The sequence below is a fragment of the Bubalus bubalis genome, chromosome 13 (genome assembly GCF_019923935.1).
Source record: "Bubalus bubalis isolate 160015118507 breed Murrah chromosome 13, NDDB_SH_1, whole genome shotgun sequence".
NCBI lineage: Eukaryota > Metazoa > Chordata > Mammalia > Artiodactyla > Bovidae > Bubalus > Bubalus bubalis.
In genome coordinates, this window is record NC_059169.1 from 56796404 (window position 1) to 56803467 (window position 7064).

Below are 7064 nucleotides of genomic sequence, written 5' to 3' on the forward strand. Positions count from 1 at the left end.
AGCTGCTGAGCGGGTGCTGCCACCAGCACCCCTCCATGCCATACCCGGGGCCTCACAGCGCCATGGAGGAGCCTCAGTCCCAGGGGCTGTGGTCTTGGGGTCCCCGGAAGTGACTGAGGGTTCCGCAAGGTGGAATCAGAGACAATCACCCCTGGAGTCATCTGGGCAGGACCACTGCTTGGGGCTCAGCATCAGCACGACCTCTGACCCCAGCAGCATCTCCTGTTCCTCTGGGGACTGAGTGAGCCCGGCGCTGGCACTTAACCCTGAGGCCATCTGGAAACCTGCCTTGAATGGAACTGCATCACCCCAGAGTCCTGTGGAGGATAGTGGGGCTGGAGTCCCTGGATGGGGTCTCCAGGGAGACCAGACAGCGCTGTACTGAAAGAGCTCGGGAGACGGACGGCTCTGACCCACCTCTCCTCTTCCGTCCACCGAGGCACCCACGCGGTGTGAGCCCGCAGGGCGGACAGGATGCAGAAAGCGTCTGGCCTCGCTCTTAAAGCGCGTTGCGGTCACCAGGGGCCTCCGGCCTCGGAGGGCACCGCCCTGCGCTTCTCCGGGGAAGCGCCGCCCCCCAGCGGCTGTGTGGTGGGACAGCTGCGCTCCTGCGGCCCCTCCCCGCACCTCTTTTTTGCTTCCATCTCTCATTCCTCCATCAAACTGGTGTGTTTCTCACTCACCACCGTTGGGAGGAAACTGGGACATATTCCCCCAAGGGCGATTAGCAAACATCTATCAAGACTGCACATGCCTGTGATCCAGCAAGTCCATCTCTGTGCAGGACTTTCCCAGAAGTAGTATTTCTGGGCCCACGTTCCCTTCCAGTGTCAGGAGCGGATTCTATTTCCCTCCCCTCGGAGCCGGGTGGGGTTTTGGAGGCTGCTTCTCTGCAGGCCAGACTTCCCAGCCGAGGTCACAAAGACAAGGAAGGCTGGCTCAGAACCCACCTCTGGGGTCAGCCTCCATGTTGTGAGGAAGCCCACTAGAGGGGCCACATTAAGGTCTGGTCCCAGCTGGCACCCAGCATCGCCTGCCACGCCCGGGAGTGGGAGAGACCCCTGGTGAGGACTGGGGTCCCCACAGCCCACCATTGCTGGGGCAATGACATCCGTTCCCACTGAGTTCTGCCAGCTGAAACTGCAGATTTGTGAGCAAAAATAAATGTCCCCTTAGGTTACTCAGATTTGGAGTAATTTGTTACACACCTTTAGGAACTGAAACATACTCCAGTCGCTGGCACAGAGAGATGTTTCCAGCTTATTTTCACACTGCAAAATGACATCTTTCCCCACAGCATGGTTTGAAATAACAGGACATTGGAGACAGCCTCCTGTTCTATCGACAGATTACAAATTAAATTGTAGAATTTAATGTATACACAATGGAATACTCTGCCACTGTACAAAATATGAGGGTGTTTTAAATGAATTAATATGATTTTCAAGATAAATCATTAATGTGAAACGATTCGATCCCTGGGTCAGGAAGATCCTCTGGAGAAGGAAATGGCAACCCACTCCAGTATTCTTGCCTGGGAAATCCCATGGACAGAGGAGGCTGGTGGGCTACATAATCCATGGGGTGGCAAAAGAGCTGGACACAACTTGCCAACTGAACAACAACAAATGTTCACCAGCCTAAAAACATTGACCAATTATTTTTTAAATATATAAAGTCCTTTCGATATGCTGCACATGTGATATAGAGATGAAAGACTCCTGTTCATCATAAAATTCACCTTATTTTTCTACAAGTAAGGCAAACAGCAAAGAATGGGGCCCTAGAATTGGGCTTCTGGAATTCCAATCCTGCCTCTGCCCCGTGACCTTGGGCAAGTTACTCAAATAGCTTTTGGCCAATCCAATATTTAGAAATGTTAATTTCCAAACATAAAGACTTTCTAGGGTTTTTTGGTTTTTTATTTCTAGCTTTGTTGTGTCTAGTTCTAGAATATGTTTTTCATGATTTCATGCAGGCTTTGTATGAAACTTGCTAACATTTACTTTATGACACAGTATTATGTCAAATTTTGGAAAATAACTCATAGGAGGTTATTGGATGCAGTGTTTTATATGTGTTCATTGATTTAAGGTTTTTGTACTGTCAACTTTTCCATATTGTCACTGAATTTTTTAAATCACTGAGAGGATGTGTCTGGAGTAGCCCACTGAGAATCTGGACTGGTGTCTCTTACATTTTGTAGTTCTAGTAAACTTACCTTCACATATGTTGATTCATGTTGTTAGGGTTTGTAATTTCAAGTCCTATGGATGGAATGCCTACTATATACATACATGCCAGGCATTGTTCTAATTGCTTTACATACATGCTAACTTGTTTATCCTCTTAACCATTCTGTGTTGCTTAGCCACTAAGTTGTGTCTGACTCCGTGATCCCATGGACTGCAGCTTGCCAGGCTCCTCTGTCCATGGAATTTCCCAGGCAGGAATACTGAATGGGGTGCCATTTCCTTCTCCAAGGATCTTCCTGACCCAGGGATAGAACCTGAGTCTCCTACATTATTAGGCAGATTCTTTATAGCACTGAGCCACCAGAGAAGCCCAACAGTCCTATGAGGTAGTTACTATTAGTAGCCCACTTACGTATGGAAACTGAAAAATACAGAGACTAAGTAATTTGCTGTAGACTCCACATATCGTAAGTAGCCATGCTGGGATTTGAACAGACTGTCCCTGGAATCTGTTCTTTTAACCAGATCTTACATCATTCTAGTGAATGAGCTTTGTCGTTATGACACGAGCTTCTTTGTGATGATTGTCTTTACCTTAAATCTGTTCTATCTAATATTTATAATGCTCCTGTAGCATTTTTTTAAATGAACATCTTCTTGGTGTATCTTTTTCTGTCCTTTGACTTTCAATCTTGTGTATTCTTATGTTTTAGATATGCCTCTTGTTAGCAAATATTTGGAATTTTTTCCCTCCTTCTGACAACTTTTGTGTTTTAATTGGAAAATTTTTAATGGGTCATTACTCAGCATTATAATATGAAAGCTTAATTTATCAAAGTCTAAAAATGGTCAATAATTTCCCCAGAGGTAATGAACTTATTTGTTTTATGACACACACAGGCCAATCAGAACCCTAGTGGCCAGTCCATTCGGGAAGATGTACAAGTTCAAGCTGCCTGGCGGCCAGTCCTGTCTGCTCACTCCTTCAGGACAAGATGAGGGCTGCTGCATCTCCAGTGTAAAACAACTTCCCTGGAGTAGCTCAGCTGCCATAACGAAGTACTGCAGCCTCGGTGGTTTAGACAGCAGAAATGTATTTTCTCACGGTTCTAAAGGCTGGAAGTTCAACATCAGGGTACCAGTATGTCTAGATTCTGGCGGGGGGGCACCTCCTCCCGGCTTGCAGATGGCCGCCTTCCTGCTATGCCCTCACGGGGCAGGGTGGAGAACTCTCCAGGGTCTTTTCTTATAAGAGCACCCATTCCATCCCGAAGGTCTCCTCTTATAACTTAATCACATCTGAACACCATCGCAGTGGGATTAGGGCTTCTCCGTGTGAATTTTGGGGACACAATTCAGTCCATAGCATCCCCATCTGACTTATGGATTCTTTTTTCAACCTCATAAGATAGCATTGTTTCATGTCTTTTTAGATCTACCCCAAAAGTCATCATTATTTTTGCTCCTCCTTTCTTCCTGTATTTCAGACCTTCCCTTTAGGATCACTTCATTCTTTCCTGAAGTACATTACTTAAAAATGTTCTTCAGTGAGGGTTTGCTGATGGAAAAACTCATTATTTTCATCTGAAATTATCTTTATTTCACCCTTGGTTTAGTTGTTGAGTGACTGACTCTTATCTTCACAAGCATCCCCCAACCGCACCCCCCTGCTCCCACTCCCCTTTGTGCCCTGGGATGGGGGGGTCTGCCAGAGATCTGCCTCCAGTCTTGAGTCTTGAGCTCTGCCAGCAGGCTATCAGGGTTCAACTGGAAACAGTAACTACACTGGTTATTTGAACAGGGATATTTGGTGGCTCAGGCAGCAAAGAATCTGCCTGCAAAGAGGGAGACCTGGGTTTGAGCCCTGGTTCCGGAAGATCCCCTGCAGGAGGAAATGGCAACCCACTCCAGGATTCTTGCCTGCAGAATCCCATGGACAGAGGAGCCTGGCAGGCTACAGTCCTTGGGGTTGCAAAGAGTCAGACATGACCGAGCGACTAACGCTTTTTTTTTTTTTTTTTAACTGTGTGTATTGGTTGCATTGTACTCTGTTTACATATTTTACTATATTGGTTTCTGGTATACAACAACACAAATCAGTAATTATAACAAATAATTATACATATATGGCCTCCCTCTTGAGCCTCCCTCCCTTCCTCCCACACCCCACCCGTCTAGGTCATCAGAGAGCGCCGCCGGGGCTCCCCGTGTTACACTGCGGCTTCCCCAAAGCTAGCGTTCTCACACATGGTAGCGTATATACGTCAGTGCTACTCTCTCAATTGACCCCGCGTTCTCAATTGACCCCGCCTTCCCCTGAGCAGGTGACCTCCCTGGTGGCTCAGACGGTAAAGCGTCTGCCTACAGTGAGGCAGACCTGGGTTCGATCCCTGGATCAGGAAGATCCTCTGGAGAAGGAAATGGCAACCCACTCCAGTACTCTTGCCTGGGAAATCCCATGGACGGAGGAGCATGGTAGGCTACAGTCCATGGGGTCGCAAAGCGTCGGACACGACTGAGCGACTTCAATTTCACTTTCCCCTGAACAAAGGCATTTTGATAAAAATAATTACTCCTAGCAGAGGTTCAGAGGACCCCGGGGAATGAAGAGGGAGGAGGTATGAAAGAACAGCCTCTGCTTCTCGGTGGGCGAGAGAGGGCAGTGAAGGAGCGCAGGTCTAGGACAGGGACCCCTCCCCGAGGTCCGCCCCCGCGGACTAAACCAAAACAGAAGAAAACCAAAACCAAACCTCGCCAGAGTGTGCGCTGGCTCTGGCCTGCACAGCGACCACTGTTCCGGGAGGAAGCGGCTGGGGGCCTGGCCTGTCCGAGCCTGGGGCACAGGTGGGGCTGGTCTGGGGGAGGATGTGGATGGGCCAGTGGCCCGAGAGGCGGTCTGAGAGGCGAGAGACAACCGCCCGCACACTGCTGAAGGAGGGAGCAGAGTCAGAGATTGAAAGATCCTGCTTGAGCTGCAGCGGTCAGTCCGGTGTGGGGCCGGGGAGGAGCAAGCCCACAGGGCACAGGGCTCCCAGGCCCCTGTCGGCCCGTCACGGGCTGCACGGCCCGGGGTAGGTCGCGGGTGGCTTCTGAGTGTTGGATTCCTCGCCCGGAACGTGGTGAGAATGGTGCCTGGCCCTGAGTGGGGGCATCGGTGGACCTGAATCCAGCGACCGTGCGGGCCCGGTCCAAGGCGGCTGCCCCGCGGGCCTTGGGCAGCCAGGTGGCTGCAGTGCAGGAAACGTCCACAAGGGGGCAGTGCTGCCTCGGCTCTGGGACCAGGATGAGGCGTCACCGGGCGCAGGGTCCCTCGACACGGGGGAGTCCTCCCACCTGCCTAGTCACCCCTTGCCCTCAGGTGATCCGCTGCCCAGTCCAGGAGGGCACTGCTGCAGAGCTGGTCCCCCCTACCCTCGGACCCAGAGCTCAGGGCTTCCCAGCCCGTCAGCCCAGCTTCTAAGAGCAGGTAGTCAGGGTGACCCGGCCTAAAACGTTTGCTTTCCCCAGGCTATTTCTGCCTGGAAAGGGGTTTTTCCTTCCACGTGGGAAGTGCCCTGGATGGATCCGGGGAGAGGAGGGTGGTGCGGGCGTCCTGCCCAGGTCCTCACTCCTGCTGGAAGAAGCCGGGGTTGAGTTGTCCCCTCCTGTCAGTCCTGGACGTGGGTGGGACCCCAGAGGCGGGATGCTGAGTCAAGAGGTGGCCCTGTCTGCTCTCTGATGGGCGTGAAGGATCCTTCAGGAGACCTGGAGGGGAGTGGGGTTTGGACCTAGCTTCATGGTAAGTGGAGGTGGCTGTAACATCAAACCAGACAGCCGGGGCGGGGGTTGGGGGGAGCACCTCTCTGGCCTGGAAGCTTTCTCCTCAGCATCCTCTCTGCTCCAGGGAGCTGGGGGAGAGCCACTGACTCAGAAAAAGAAGTTGCAAAAAGTACACTAAGTTCCCTGTTTGGAGCTGCCAGGCCGTTGTAACAGAGAAACCAAGGCCAGCAGAGGAGGCTGGATCAGCCTGCTCAGGCTGCCTCGGCTCATGGACCAGGCTGGGTTGGAGGCTGGGTGCAAGAGATGGAAATCACTTCACTGCATTTGTGCTCTGAGACCCTGAAGGCCCTCCTGGGAGCCAGAGAGGGAGGGAGGAAGAGCTGGAAGGGGCACAGGGGGATAGGTTACACTGTGGAAGAGAGGGTACTCTGAGCAGGGCACCCCTGGGCTCTCCTAGACTCCTACTGTTGAGTGACCCAAGGCAGTTCGAGTAAAATAAGAAATTGGTTCCCACCCTCACGTGTTATGGATTTAGGTCTAAGAAGCCTCTTCATTCACCATAATCTTCCTGAGCCTCACATCAGTGGAATCTATGGGCAGGTCTATTTCAACTAGCATGATGCCTTTGAGTCTAAACTGGCTTTTTATCTCAGTCAGAATTATTAGACCAGAGTGGCGTAAACAGAAAGACTTTGTGCCTAGAGTCAATAGTGTATTATACACTTAAAAATTTTACTGTTATTTATCTCATCTTTATGATAATTAAATAAAGCAAATGTAGTCTGTTTCTACATTTCTTTCATTCCGAGATAGTTTTACATTGTTAGAGAATGCAATTTATTTATTTATTTATTTTGCTTACGTTAGCTTGTGTGTGCGTGCTCAGTTGCTCAGTCGTGTCCGACTCTTTACTACCCCATGGACTGTAGCCCGCCAGTCTCCTCTGTCCATGGGGTTCTCCAGGCAAGAATACTGAAGTGGGTTGCCGTGCCCTCCTCCAGGGGATCTTCCCAACCCAGGGATCGAAACTGTCGTCTGCATTGACAGATAGGTTCTTTACCACTGCTTACTAAGCATCACCTGGGAAGCCCAAATATTGTGTTTCTATAC